This window comes from Dasypus novemcinctus, chromosome 1 (genome assembly GCF_030445035.2).
Source record: "Dasypus novemcinctus isolate mDasNov1 chromosome 1, mDasNov1.1.hap2, whole genome shotgun sequence".
Lineage (NCBI taxonomy): Eukaryota > Metazoa > Chordata > Mammalia > Cingulata > Dasypodidae > Dasypus > Dasypus novemcinctus.
The window spans coordinates 123,315,189-123,331,533 of record NC_080673.1 but is presented as its reverse complement, the minus strand read 5'-3'; positions in this window follow the sequence as shown (position 1 = coordinate 123,331,533).

Genomic DNA, 16,345 nt, shown 5'->3' with positions numbered 1-16,345 from the left:
CTGTCACCAGAGCACTAAGGTTCTCATGATGTCAAAGCTCAGAGGTAGACTGTGGAAATATAGAGTATAAAACTCCTGTCTTCACTTTGTCTTTGGCGCAGGCGGGTCCCCAAGCAGCTCCAGGATTTTACAGAAATTTTTGAGTTTTGCTCACAGCTTTCTCTTTCTGCCAGAACTTGCATCCAAGGGGCTGGGCTGAAGACTGATTCCAGTGGTGATCCCATGCTGGACTCAGACTCTCAAGCCACTGAATGATGAAAGGCAGGTTTCCTTTTCATGCTCATCCAGCCTGAATATTTTTGGGAAGGGATATATTTCCTCACAAGAGGCTCTGTGGTTCTCTTTGCACTCAGTTTGCTGTCAGGCCACTGCATCAGATAAGCCATTGTTCTCACAGTGTTTGAAATCCAGCCTGGAACTCTGAGACTCTAGGTGAGCTCCCCAGTAAGTATCACTAGAGGAAGCTCTCCTGAGGACAAGGGCAGGAAAACTACCATCCTGGTTGTCCTCACTCATTTCTCACCATCTCTTCCATTTTGCTCCACTCCCTCCCTTATTCTTTCATTTGTCCTCTGATTACACATTTTACCACGCTAACGCCATGGGCAGCCATTTCAACCCTAGGTGACTTAGCTCTTCTTTTATATTGACTTTGCCAGACTCAAACTCTGAAAAACACCACCATTTGCTTTTTATGCTCCTGCTATATAATGGTGTATAATGGTGTATGCTCTAGAGCCATTTCTTCCATGAATTCTCTCTCAACCTGCTGGATAATGGTTCTCACCTCTGTCATCCCACAGTAATGTGTTGCTCCAAGTTACAATTATTTTTTAACTTGTCTCTCTTCTTAGTCTTCAGAGCAAGGGCTTTGATATATCATGCTTAGGTCACCACAACATACATAGCTTAAGTCTCTTCATTATTAAAAAAATAAATGAACAATCAAAAAAAGTCACTCATGTCTGTATTTTTAAAAAAACTTGTTTACCAAGATACTAGTGACTTGAGAGAGAAGCCTGTACTTGGTGTCTCTACTTCATTATTAATGTTATACAATCACCAATCTGCAGTCCACTCTTCTCTCTCGAGGAGAAGTGGTCCCTCATTTACCAACCTCTCCCCACTATTCCTTCATGAGGAGAAAGGGTGAACCCTATGGGCACTAACTCTTAGTACAAGCAAGTGGTTTTTGGTCCCTCCCAGCAGAAGCCAGAGCCTCCGTGGGTCCCCCATTTTGAATTGACCAGTCTCTTGCCCATCCTTTCCTTGAATGTCCTCCCTTCTCTACCCCAGCTCTCCCACCCCATTCTGAATTTTCCCAGGATTCAGTCCCCAGCTGCTTTCTTTTTCTATTCTCTCTTCCTCCTCCATCTCCCTCCTTCCTTCCCTCCCTCTCTTCCTCATTCCCTCTCCCTCTCTCCCCCTCTCCTTCCCTATCTATCTTTTCCTTTTCATAACTTCAATCATTACTTTTACATAACTGCCCTTTAGTCAGCACTCTCACAGCACTACACTTTATCTCTTTATCAGCTGTTATGCTGGTATTTATCACTTTCTACTTTGTTATTGCTATCTATCTACATATCATGTCTCTCCTACCAAATTGTAAACACCTGGAGGGCATAGTTCACAGCTGATTCATCTTCGCTGTAACCCTCACAGCACCCACTGCAGGTCCAAATCCTACTACTTGTAGAGAGTCATAACTTGTCACCCAGAAGAATTAAACTTGTGTTTCTAAATTCTGTAGAAAGAATTTAAAGTATGTCCTTGATTTTCCTTATGGTATGTAGCAGTTTGATATCACTGATGAATTCCAAAAAGAAATATTGGATTTTGTTTGTAAACTGATTTTTTCCTCTGGGCCTATTAGATTATATTGGATTCATAGGTTTACTTGATTAAGTAATCATGTAAACCTCTTGTGCCAATAGGGTGTTAAGTCCTCACCCTTGGAAGCATGGGGACTCACAGATTAAAGGTATGGCAAAGGACAGAGTTGAGGAGCTTTTAATGTTGGAGTTTTGATGGAGTTTGATGCTAAAGTCTTAAGCTGGAGCCCCAGGGAAAGAGACAAAGCTGTTCCCCTGATAATCTACAGCTGACCTTGTGGAGAGACACAAAGCCTAGAGAGCCTCCTAGTCTACAGCTGACCTTGTGGAGGAAACAGAGGAGCTGAGCCCAGAGGAACCCAGGAAGCCTGAACCCTCACAGACATCAGCAGCCATCTTGCTCCAACACGTGAAAATAGACTTTGGTGAGGGAAGTAACTTATGCTTTATGTCCTGGTATCTGTAAGCTCCTACCCCAAATAAACACCCTTTAAAAAACCAGCCAACCTCTGGTATTTTGCATCAACACCCCTTTGGCTGATTAATACATGGTATAATGACAATTGTTTGGAATTATAACACTTAATTTAGAAATTAATGATCTGCCTAATTAGCTGTCAGGTAATAGTAAATTTTACTATAAAGGGCCAGAATAAAAAAATAAATTTAATTTTGTTTTTATCTGCATATAATGAGTTTCAATTTATAGCACACTGGCTTATCTAAATAGTAATTTTTTTTCCCCAAATGTGGGTGCTCATTGAATAATATAGCCAGTGAACACTAACTATACACCGGGCTTACGGCATTTGTCATACCACTGTCCTGTGCTATTTCAAAGTCAATGTGGACCAACCATTTTAGCCTCTCAACTCCTTAGTCTCCTCCTTATCACTCAGCTCCAGATATACACTCCCACAGACACACCTGGAATCCCCTCTAAAATCAGACTCTGACAGTGAATGTGCCACCCCAAATCAGCTCTGCCCCGCCTGTCCCTCGGGCTTCAGCTCTTTGCCTTGCCTATCAACCAGAAAGGCCCCAGAAATTACTCATGCTCTTCTTGTGGTTGTAAAATCCAGGCTGCCACTGTCAAGGACCCCAAACAGCCTCCACTGGAAGGAAGGCCAGACCAATGTGGCCTCAGAAATATTGACCCTACAGGGAACCTCAGACCCGCGTCTGAGCTGACTGCATCCATGGAGGCTTCCAGAGCTACTGCCTGGAGGAGCCAAGAAACACAACCCAGAAGTACAGTGGAATTAATGTCCTGTAGAGCTAGCTTTCACCATTGAGAGACAGGAACCAGGAAGAAACCAGCAGCAAAATTTCTTACCCTTCCTGCCCATCCAGAAGCTGTTCAGAAATGAAATGGTTGCATACTCCAGCATCTCTAGCATGACTGAGACGCCAGTTTTATTTTCTAGAGAAGCTGTAGACAGCTAGGAATGTACCACCTTGAATCCTTTTCTCCCGCTTTCCCTCATTTCCCCTTTTCCCTCACTCATGCCTCCCCAGGATAGAACCCTCTAATGAAATATTAGCATGTGAGATTTGCCTCAGGCCCTGTTTTCTAGAGAATCCGGGTGAAGGTAAAGCATTACAATCTGTGCGCATGGCCTTCCATCCTTCAAGTTTATTTGCACATTTTTTACCTTCTAGTGACCTCTAGTTCCTTAATTCTCTATTTCCTTTCTCTCTGCCTTTACCCTTCTCCTCACACAGTTTAGTGTGCAGTGCATCATTTCACATTTTGGTACCTTACCGAACATTATATCCTGTAACAGTTAGAGAAAGCCTCCATTCTGAAAGAAGCCAACTTCTCATCTTCTGTCTCCTGTACGTTGGCAATGAGTACTAGTAGAGAAAATCTTCCATTCATTCAACAAATACTTGTTAAGCATCTGTTATGTGTCAGGCACTGACTGTCCTAAGATTCAGTGAAAGCAAAGTAGATATGGGTAGTTATACTCTCTGTTCTCATGGAACTTAAGTTCTGGGCCAGTGGTAGGAGATTCGATTGGTAAAGCCATTCTAAACAGCCCTCCAGCACCATTCGTTCAAATTAGAATGCTTATAGCCCATTATCAGTTCCACTTCTGAGTATACCATATATCATGTGTCCCTCAAAAATGCTCACACAGGTCCATAAGGTGGCATATACAAGGATGTTTACTGCAACCTCTTTCATGTGTTATGATTAGGAATTAGAGTACACCTGGGTGTCCATCTCTGGCAGGTAGATACGTAAATCATTGGTGGCTATATACCATAGAATATTCTACAATACTTAAAAGTAACAAATTAGATATTGACTAAGCAAAATGAATTACCTTAAACTATAGTATCTAGTGAAAAATGTAAGAAACGAAATAATATATATGTAACACAATATCCTTTGTATACATTAAAAATAATATGCATGCAAAACAGCACATTTTACAAAAACAAATACAAATAAAAAGATGCTATAAGCACATTAGAATGTTTGCCTGTGAGACCAAGGGGGAATGGTAGTAGAAGATTTGAATAAAGGGAGTAATAGCAAGAGGATGAAAAGGAAAATTTCTGGTGGAAGAGAGAGAGAAAATAAACAAATACACAAAAAAGAGACATTTTTCAATATTGACAAGTGTTATAGACTATGAGGCAGAATGATGCAAGTCAGCTCCTGGAGGGCTCCTTCTTTGAGGTGGTCAGAGAAGACCCCTGAAGAGGGAGCATTTGAGTGAAGCCTGAATGATGAAGTGAAGCCCATTATAGGTTGACCTAGAGGAGGAGCATATATGGCAGGAAGAACAGCCAGTGAAATGGCCTTGAGCTTGGTGAGTTTCAGGGACAGAAAGAAGGCCATCATGGCTGGAGCAGGTGAGTATGGAGGGATGAGATACAGGATAGGTCAGAGTGGGTTAGCTTGGGACCAGTTTACATAAGGCCCTGTGGGCAGTAGTCAGAAGGGTGGATTTTATGCCACTAGAAATCCTTGATATCAATGGCTATTAAGTATTCCGAATGTGACAGTTTGAAATTATTTTATGAATCCCAAAAAGAGAAAAATTATGTTTGTAAACTAATCTGTTCTTCTGGATGTGACATCCTTTTGGTTATATGGCTTCAGTTGAGGGGCCCTTGTTTAAATTACTTCTTCAGATTAGGGCTTTGATTCGACCACGTCAATAAGGTGTGATTCAGGTTGAGTCCCCACCCCCTTGGCGGGCCGATATAAATGGACACTCACTCAAAAAGACACACGGGAAGAGAGAGACCTCTGTCATGTTTGATCCTGGGCCACTGGGGATGAGCCATTCGCCTGATAGTTCGCAGCTGACCTTGTGAAGAGAACAGAGCAGCTGAGCAGCTGAGAAGGCCCAGAAAGAAACGAGCCCTATGCCAGAGACTGACGTAGGAAGCCCTGAGAGACATGCCCTATGGCAGCCTACAGCTGAGATCAGGAGGAAGCTGGGCCCACTGAGCCTTAAGAGAAAAATCCCAGGAAGGAGAGACCAGGCAAAGATCAGCAACCACTGGCTTCAACATGTGGAAACTGACTTTGGTGAGAAACGTTGAGTTGGATTTTTAGGGCCTTGTAACTGTAGGCTTTTACCCCAAACAAATACCCTTTATAAAGGCTAACAGAATTCTGGTACTTTGTATTGACACCCCTTTGGCACAGAAATACACCATGCACTGTGCTGAATTTATCCGTCCCCTCTCTTTTCTCTACCATAATAAAGATGGCAAGCCTTTTGCTCTTTCTTCAAACCTTCTTTTCACTGCCTTTGCTCACGGTCACATTCATGGTGGTTGGCCTCACTGACTCTTCTTAGAGAAAATAACGATGATGATGACAGCAATAATAATAATGAACATGTATTGAGCCCTTACGATGCATGTGAGCATTTTGCTCTATATTCATTAATAAAATTAACCCTCATAAAGACACTATGAGGTACTACTTTAACTATTTTTAAATAAGAAAACAGGAGGCACAGAGAGGTTAGGTACAACTCATCAGCAAGGAATTACCTAGGTATTCCTTTGCCAATCTGGAAACCCGCCTGCACCCTTTCCTCCCCCGCTTCCAGTTAGGATGTCCATTCGCCTGTCTAAGGTCCACGTTTCTGCCTGTGCTCTTGATTCCTTTCTGCTATGCATTTAATTCTGATTCAAATTCTGAATCTTCCTTTTCTTAGTGGTTTCTTCCCATTAGCACATATATGTGTGAATTTCTCCCACCTTAAGCTAGGTCTTCTTCCATAATATCTTACACTGTTTCTCTCAGAATTTCCCAACTACTTCATCTACTTACTGTGTTTATTTCCTCTGCTCCTATTCAGTCCTTTGACCCTTGTATTAGTGTATTAGTTTCCTACTGCTGATGTAACAAATTACCACAAACTTAGTGGCTTGAAACAGCACAAATTTATTGCACTTCTTGAGGTCACAAATCTGAAATGGGTTTCAATGAGCTAAAATCAAGGTGTCAGCAAAGGTGCATTTCTTGTAGCAGTTCTAGAGGGGAATCTATTCCCTTGCCTTGCCTTGCCTTGCCTTATTCAGACACTCACTCACACAGCCTTAGACCTACCCTAAGCATGTTTCCCAATATTAGTACCTGGATGAGCCTTTGCTTTTATCACAGCTTTTATCAAACAGTTATATAATTGTAAGTTCATGCATCAGTTTTAGGATTAAATTGTAAATTCCTGTATGGCAGAGATAACCCCTTCCACCTGGTAATCATCCAATGAATATTTAATCAATAAAAGAATGACTTTAAATATCTACTACAGTATAATTTCCAGTCAGAATGCAACATAGCTCTGAAATGCCAGGGAATAATTCCACCCCACAGAACAATCTTGTGTGCAGTAACCAGAGATGAGTTAGCTGTTTTGGCACCAGAAGCTGTGTGTCCCAACAAATAGAAATAGCACATAGCAAATGGCAGCCCTAACTATAAATTTAAAAAGAACATGTACGCCTATCTAGCAATAGCTATGGTAGCATAAACTGCTGTTTTTTCTTTTTAATTGTGGCTAACTTTTGCTTGCTGGTTTGTTACCTTGTTGTTGTTATAGACTAATTTATATTAAGAGCAGTGACAATTTTACTTCTAAAATAATGGAAGATAAAGACAATAATTAGAGTGTTATTTTTTCCTTTCACTTGGCTCTTTTAAATTAGACTCTTACACTATGTAGATATGGGCTATTATTTACCTATCCTGGCAATTAAACAGCAGAAACCTGGCTCAAAATGTATTGCATTTATCTTTTCACGTAGCCATTCAAGAGAAATTACATCCATTAGGACCTCATTGTAACATTGAAGATGTAACATTGTCTCGTTTTCCAAACCCAGACTGTCTGTAACTGATTCTTCCTCCCAGATAGTCCACCAGACACCAAAAGCTTTCATTTAATCAGTCAGCAATGATATTTTCCCAAAATAAGGGTAATTGAGAATACTGTTTAATTTCAGTCCTTCATTGGGTCAAATTGTTTTTCAGCTTTTGGTTGGCCTATATAAACAGTACACCACTAAATAAACTCAGTTGACTCCATAACGCCAAGTAGAACCATCTGCTCAAAGACAGCAAATAATAAATCATCGACAGGTCTGTATCTAGTCAACATGTTATACAAAATAACCTCTAAAAGATAACTACATTTTCTTCCTTCTTAGCACATTGTCATTTCATGAACTTGCCACTAGAGATAACCAGAGATTAACTATCACTTTGTGACAATTCTCCTTTGCTGTGACTATTTTGTTTGGAGCTGCCCTCATGGACAAAGCAGGTTTGGGAGAATAGAGGAGGAAAGGGGTAGATGTCCTAAACTATATACATGATTTACCTTCTGCCTCCACACCTAACCTATATACCAGATAGAAGGAAGCATTCTCCAGGCAACATTTCCTGAGAAGACTGTGGGTTTTGACCTTTTTGTGAGTCAGTGTTTATATAATTCAGTGCTTCTCAAATTTTTTAGCTCAGAAGCCATTTACACTCTTAAATTATTGACAACTCTAATGCACTTTGTGTATTGGTTTTGTTTCATTAGTTACTGTGTTCAAAATCAAAACAGGAATATTTTAAATGTATTTACTAATTGATATTAAGAATAATAATTATAAACTCATTACATATTAATGTAAATGACATCGTTTTATGAAAAATAATTTTCCAAAAATAAGATAGTGAGGACAGACATTGCTTTATATTTTTTGCAAATCTCTTTAATGTTTGGCCTAATAAAGGACAGCTTGAGTTACATATCTACTTCTGCATTCAATTCATTGTCATATACATCACAATAGCATTCAGGAAATATCAGTGACTGAGAGCAAAAAGGCAAACAATATCTCAATATTGTCATTAAAATGGTTCTGCTCTGTGAACCCTTGTAAAGATCTTGAGGGTTCCTGTGGGTTCCTGGACCACAGTTTGAGAATTGATTCTCTAATTCATGAGCCCATTATTGCTTTCTATGAAATGGATGGTCCCAAAAGCAACTACCACAATGGCTGTCTCTGGGATTCTGCCTAGTGACCCAGCTAGGTTCGAACAATTGGAGAAAAAAAAAAAATGGGTGGGAATTGCTCAGCTCCATGATGCTTTCTCAATCCCCAATGTAAGTGAGTAACTGAATGAATGAATAAAATTGTTCCTCGATTTTAATATTTTCATTTTCTTGATTTTACAATTAGATTGTAGTCCTAGTCATGAGAGATGGGTTAGTTGCATTCATCCAGCATTAACATAGATTAGACAAACTTTTGGTCCTTTGCATCATCTTCTACCACTTGTCCCCAAACTCAGTAGAATATGGAAGAAAAACTGCCACACAGAGGATTTCTAGTCTGCCATAAAGATTCATTCAAGTGTTTGTTGATTGACCAAAATCATTCTTTTGAAACAACAGTCTTTTGTCCAACTCTTGGGATTTAACATTGAAAAAGGCATTCTTCTAGAATTTCACAGTCAAATAGAAAAGGCTATACTCTATAAACGTTTTTTCACCATGCATTCATTCATTCCGCAAATAATGCATTAGGCATCAACAATGTGCCATTGTGAAGTAGATGCAAAGAAGAAACTTTCCTTGTCTTATGGAACTCACAACTTAGTGAGGCAACAAACCTAAATAAGTAATCTAAATAAAATACACTAAGTCACATTACAAGTGCAAAGCTCTACAGGCACATGGAAAAGAAAGCAAACATTTTGGCTAGGGGAGTTAAGGAAGAGTTCTGCCTTGGCGAGACCATAGCTTCTGAGGTCTGAAAGACCCAGGTTCCATCCCTTTATAACGTCTTGAAGCGACCATTGCTCATGGGTAAAAGGAGGATAATAACACCTAAGTCACAGGGCTGTGAACACAAGCATGAGCTTGTGTACACAGTATCCAGCACCATGTTGACTATCATAGTTAGAGGAGTGACAGAGTTCTTTAGGTGGAAAAAGTATCATTCATATACTCTAGTGAGGAAAACCACCCACTTAAATGGAAGGAGATTGAAAAGAACATGGTGTATCTGGGAACAATATGAAGTAAAATAAGATGGTTATAATTGTAAAGTATATGGTGATTGTATATGGTAATTACAATTGGTATTTTATAGTATATAGTAAAATACCACAAGGTCCTTACTAAGGTAGGGACAGAATTTTATTGCTTTTGTTCAAATATCATTCCTTGCAATACCTACAGAAAAAAAAAAGATATAAAACCATTATTAAAGTAAATCACAATACTCAAATGAAGACAAAGAGGAGTAAGCTTCTGAATATAAAGCTAGGCAAAGCATTTAAATTTTTATCAAAAAAAAAAAGGTGAATCTGCATGGGAATGGGTTTTCTAGTGAGCTGGAGACAAATATATGAATCAGAGATAACTGAGCACTCACTGTCTTTCCTCCCCTTAGATAAAGTCATGACTTGCCTGAATTTGGATTTAAAAAAGAACCCAGAAGAATACAGCACTGTAAATATTCTCTTGATCAGAAGCCCATAGACCATAAAATTTTCAGGGATGATACTGTAAGATAATGCGAAAAGTACTTTGGTAACAGGAACTGAATTATCCAGATCCGAGGTACCCGTATGACAGGACAGTGCTGTCAGACCAGCTGCGTTCCCTGGAAGTGCTAGAAGGTGAAGCTGTGTGACCATTTTGCAACCAAGAAATATGATATTTGTGACTAATTAATTTTGGAACTGAATCTAAAAGTACTTATGTGGTGGTGGTAGGAACGGGGCAGAGACCCTCTTTCTACTGGCCCATACCTACAATCCAGGGTCATAAAGAGTCACAGAAGAGTGAACCACAGTGTCCAAAGTTGATTTAGGTATCATTTATTAAGTGAGGAGTAGTCTGCTGTGTCTAGATAGTAGGCTGGGGTCAAATCATGAAAATCCAAGGTGTTTGTCATTACATATAGGCTTTGAGGAGCTATGGATGTTTCTAGGTAACCAAGGGATGTGATTAAACTTGTATTTTAGAAAGGTTGCTCTGGTAACAGTGTGAAGGATGAATGATCCAAGGAAAAGATTCAAGGCAGAAATAGCAATTAGGAAACTCCTACAAGGGACTAGAGAAAGAAATTGGTCAGGGAGGTTGGACAAGTATCCTGGATCAAACAGACCATAAAAAAGAGAGGAGGAGAGTGATTACAGGACATTCTGAATGAACATTGGATGTGACCAGTAAGAAAGACAGAGCAAATGATATTGACTCTGAGGTGATGAATTTGGTTAATGGGTACATTGTTTCACCATTAAATGGCACAGGAAGCACAGGAAAATGCAGATTTTCTGCAGGCTATAACAAAAAATAATATAAAATATATAGGATGCTATATATAGATTGCAAAGGCATAAGTTTTACTAAAAACATTTATGAAAAACTGCCTTTCCCCTGGAGAGTTAAACAAGTACATTGCGGTGCAGTGTTTTCCATTCAAAAGTCTTGCGGTCACCCTACACTCAAAAGGTCCCAAGCAGGCTGATTATTTTCTCTTTACCGCTCCCATGACCACACCATCAATGAGCCCTGTATTCTCTGCCTTGGTGAGCAGCACAACAGTTTTCTTGCTCCTAAGCCATAAATCTGGAACCTTCCTCAATGTCTCGCTCTCCCCAAACCCCAATATCTGGTCACCAAGTCTTTTCTAATCTACTTTTTTTTTTTTTTTAAAGATTTATTTTATTCATTCCCCCCCCCCCCCCCCCCCCCCCGGTTTTCTGTTCTCTGTGTCTATTTGCTGCATCTAGTTTCTTTGTCCGCTTCTGTTGTCGTCAGCGGCATAGGAAGTGTGGGCAGCGCCATTCCTGGGTAGGCTGCACTTTCTTTCGCGCTGAGCGGCTCTCCTTACGGGTGCACTCCTTGCGCGTGGGGCTCCCCTACGCGGGGGACACCCCTGCGTGGCACGGCACTCCTTGCGCGCATCAGCACTGCGCATGGGCCAGCTCCACAGGGGTCAAGGAGGCCCGGGGTTTGAACCGCGGATCTCCCATGTGGTAGACGGACACCCTAACCACTGGGCCAAGTCCGTTTCCCCTAATCTACTTTTTAAACATCTCTTGAACCTACCCATTTCTCCAGTTCTATGCCTACTGCTTTTCTTGACATCCTAACCTGGTCTATTGCTATAGAACCTTATCTGCCAATGCACTTGACCTCACTCTCACATCACAGACAAAATGATCTTAGTAGAATGCCAATCTAATAATATCACTCTCCATGCTAAGATCTTTCACCTCCTGCCAATGAAGTCTACATTTGACCTACAAAGCCCTGTATGTTTTAGCTCCTGCTTATGTCTCTAAGCTTCCACCCTTCTTAGTACATTCCAGCACATTTTAGGATTTTTGAACTTTATACTATCTGAATACTCCTTGCTTCTTCTTTGCATATGGTTTTTGCATATGTGGTTATCCTTCCCCAGCTTGCTTTCCCAGAAGGCTTAGCTCTCACCTCTACTTTAATGTTCCTCCTGCCATTTCTGAGCACAACTAACACCCCTCTCTTTCTATGTTCTAATTCTATATCATGACATACTTTTCCTATTACACTTATAAAATTTTGTTGTCAGTTTTAATGGGGCTGGCTCTCCAAGTCAGCTCCTCAAGGACTTGGTCTGCCTAAATTACGTTCCACAAAAAGACTGAGCATCTGCTTTGATTCATGCACTATGCTTTTGACTAAAATATAAGGATGAATGAGTTACTCTCCTCATATTTATAAAACCTGGGAACCAAAGAATTGGTTAATTCAAATATTGAAAAGGGGCTTATTACCTAATGGGAGAGTAAATGAAAATATAAAAAAGCAAAAGTAAATTGGCCCAGTCAAAAATGAATTATTACAGGTAAGGTCAGAATTTTAATGTTTGGTTAAAAACCACTGTAAGATGTACAGGCCAAAGAGTAACTACAGAATTATCTTTAAAGCAAACCATGGAGACCAAAAAAGAACAAAGTGAGAGTGAATTTCTAAATATAAAAATGATGACATTTTTTACTTCTTTCAAAGAAGAAGTCAGTAGACCAATACATTGCCTTTGACATTTTATTTGCACCAAGTAAAGTGTTTATTCTCCAGTCAAAACAGAGAAATGATATAAAAAATAAGTGTGTTAAAAAAATTCAAGAGTAGGTAAGCAATTCATTTTCTGATCAGAATTGATCTCCAAAAATATCTGACCTGGTGTCTGACTCATGGAAGACTTCCCTCCATTGCCACCAATCCCTTTAATCCAACCACATTCAATTCTCACCCAAAGAAAGAGAGAGAGAGTAAGAAAGAACAAGATAGAAACCTCAGCAAAACAGTTGGGGGAGGTGTCCTTACTCAATCCAGTTTCTGTTGGATGGACCACCAAAATGGACTTTTCTGGAGGGACCCACATGTCTGGATTGACCCCATCTGGCTCTGTAGAATGAGATTCTTTAATGGTAATGAAACTGGAGAGAGAAAAGCTCACAGAAAAAAAGGGGGTTTAAACTGAACTGCTGTAAGACAAGATGGGTCCCATAACTTAAAATTATAAGGAAAAGGAGGCATAGAGTGAGTGAAAGAATTTAAACAAATCATAGGAACTGGGAAGAAAATTCTGCACAAAAACAGAAGAGATCAAGTTTCACAGAAAAGGAACAGAAGGAAGGAAGCTATCTCCTGGTGGCAAACCAGTTGCACAAATTGCAATCTTCAAAATTGTATCACATATCTATGGCAAAAATCAGATGAGAAAGATCTGAGAAAATCTGATCAGCTAAACGGGTTATTCTAAAGGAACAAAATAAGTTGGACCAACTATCAAAAAAGAGTCTTAATGTAAAGCCAATCAACAATAAAATCCTAGACAAGAGGGAGAAACTGACCTTCAGAGTTAATTCATCAAGATAATAAGACACCTAGATAGCAGCAAAAATATATATTAGCCATACTAGGAAACAGGAAGATATAGCTCAGTCAAGGAAACAAGTTAAAATTTTAGAGGGACGTAGAATTTAGAACAACTAATTTAAGAAGTTCAAACAAATCTCCTAAATAAATTTAAGGAGATGAATTAAAATATAGATAAAAACCAAAATGATATTAAGGAGACAGGGTGTGAGCATAAAGAAGAATTTGAAAGTATAAAAAGAAATAGAAATTATGGAGATGAGAGGCAAAATAATAGAGATTGAAAATATACTGTAGGTGTACAATAGCAGATGTGAATAGGCATAAGAAAGAATCAGCAAACTAGAAGGACAATTGAAGTCATACATCCAGAAGAACAGATAGAGAAAAGAATAGAAAAAAAAATGGGCAATACCTCAGGGATTTGAGTGACAGCATTAAGGAAATAAACATATGTGTCATAGGTGTCTCATAAGTAGAAGAGAAAGGAAAAGGGGCAGAAAGAATATTTGAGGAAATAATCGCCCCAAATTTCCAAACTCTTATGAGAGACATAAATATATATGTGCAAGAAGTGCAACAGGCGGCAGACTTGGCCCAGTGGTTAGGGCATCCATCTACCACATGGGAGGCTGGCAGTTCAAACCCCAGGCCTCCTTGACCCGTGTGGAGCTGGCCCATGCACAGTGCTGATCTGTGCAAGGAGTGCCATGCCATGCAGCAGTGTCCCCCGCACAGGGGAGCCCCACGCGCAAGGAGTGCACCCCACAAGGAGTGCGCCCTGTAAGGAGAGCCGCCCAGTGTGAAAGAAAGTGCAGCCTGCCCAGGAATGGTGCTGCACACACGGAGAGCTGACACAACAAGATGATGCAACAAAAAGAAACACAGGTTCCCATGCTGCTGACAACAACAGAAGCGGACAAAGAAGACCCAGCAAATAGACACAGAGAACAGACAACCAGGATGGGGGGGAAAGGGAGAGAAATAAATAAATAAATAAATCTTAAAAAAAAAAAAAGAAGTGCAACATACTCCAAACAGTATAAACCCTAATAAACCTACTCCGAGCACATCCTAATTAGAATGTCAATTGCCAAAGATAAAGAGAGAATTCTAAAAGCAGAAAGAGAAAAGTGATTGATCACATACTCTCTTTATTCCCTTTTTGAGAATAAGGCATCATCCATAAGACTTAGTGCCAATTTGTCCTAAGAAACCATGAAGGAGAGAAGGAAGTGGTATGGTACATTTAAGGCACAGAAAGGGAAAAACTGCTAACTAAAAGAGTAAAAGCATATTAGGGAAGTTGAAGCCTCTGCGGGGCTTCGTGGGGTCGCAGGAGGCGAGGACGACGTGGCCCGGCTAGAGGAGACAGACCACGGAGACTGGCTGATGGCGCAGATCCCATTTATTGAGGAAGTGTTTGACAAAATAAGCCCGAGGGAACGGGGGTGGGGCTAGTGCGGGGTGAGAGCTGATTGGTGAGCACGGGGTTTTTGCCTATGTATGGTATGGGAGCTGAGGCGCTGCAGGCTGTAGCGGGGAGGGCTGTTGCTGGCCCCGGCTCCCTATTGGTCCGGGCGGGCTGAATGCCCTTATAAGGTCAGGTGGTCGGCTCGGCAAGCGGGGGGGGGGGGGGGGGGGGGGGGGGGGGAGGAGCATGAGATGACGTGCGGTGGGAGGGCCGAAGGGCGGGCTGAGGGCGGTGAGGCCCGTACCAGGCCGAGGGCGGAGCGCCCGTACCAGCCACCCTTACCCTAGCGGAAGTGGTACCTACTTCGCGCCAGAGCTGGCCAGAGAGGCAAGCCAGACTGTTGCCTGAGGCTGTGCCTCAGGAAGTGGATTTGGCCCAACAGATAGGGCATCCACCTACCACATGGGAGGTCCAAGGCTCATACCCAGGGCCTCCTGACCTATGTGATGAGCTGGCCCATGTGCAGTGCTGATGTGTGCAAGGAGTGCCGTGCCATGCTGGGATATCCCCCACATTGGGGAGCACCGTGCGCAAGGAGTGCACCCCATAAAGAGAGCCACCCAGTGCAATAAAAGTGCAGCCTGCCCAGGAATGGTGCCGCACACACAAAACACTGTCGCAGCAAGATGATACAACAAAAGAGACACAGATTCCACTGCCGCTGACAAGAATGCAAGCAGACCCAGAAGAACACACAGCAAATGGACAGAGAGCAGACAACTGGGGGTAGGGGGAGGGAAGAGAAATAATAAATAAAATCTTTTTAAAAAAGCATATTAATATTCCAAAGCCAAAAGTACTATATGCCCAATATACAGCTCTTCTCTTTAATTCCTGTAAAAGTCAGAATACAATTGAAAAAGGGCACATTTCTTGATATAGGACATGCAAAATATTAAGTGGTAAAGTGGAATAAAAACAACAGAAAGGGGAAATAGAGGGATATGGGGCAGGAATGTGTAGGCTATTGAAGCTAAGTTGTTATCTTTCCAAATTAGTATGTTATAGATGTGCAGTATAAACCCCTGGGTAATCTCAAAGAAAGTACTTAAAAATTATATGTCCCAGAGACTTAATTCTTCTGTCAGTTCTATTATTGAACCCTGAATCTCAACAGAATTGTAACACCTATTCTCCAGTTCATTGGATTCTCTCAGGACAACCAACAAAAGGATAATGATGGACAATGTCCATCCCCCCCAACAGAGAGTATCCACAACTGCAAACAAGACAGTTCCATTTGTCTCAATGAGAAATAAAGTGGGCATTACCATCCCAAAATCCTCAATAATGAGGAATGAGCAAACATAAGGAGAGAATGCAGCTATGAACTAAAATAGACATTATTACTGTAGTAATGGAAGAACTTGTGTCATTGGTATAAAGTCAGTGGCCTACAGAGGTTCTGAGGAGAGCAGAAAGAATAGGTGTAACATGGGGGCATTGTTGGGACATTGGAATTGTCCTGCATGACATTGTAATGATGGATACAAGCCATTATACATTTTGTCAAAACCTATAAAATTGTGCAGTACAAAGTGTAAACTATAATATAAACTATAGAACAGGGTTAGTAGCAATGCTTCAATATGTGTTCATCAATTTTAACAAATGTACTACAC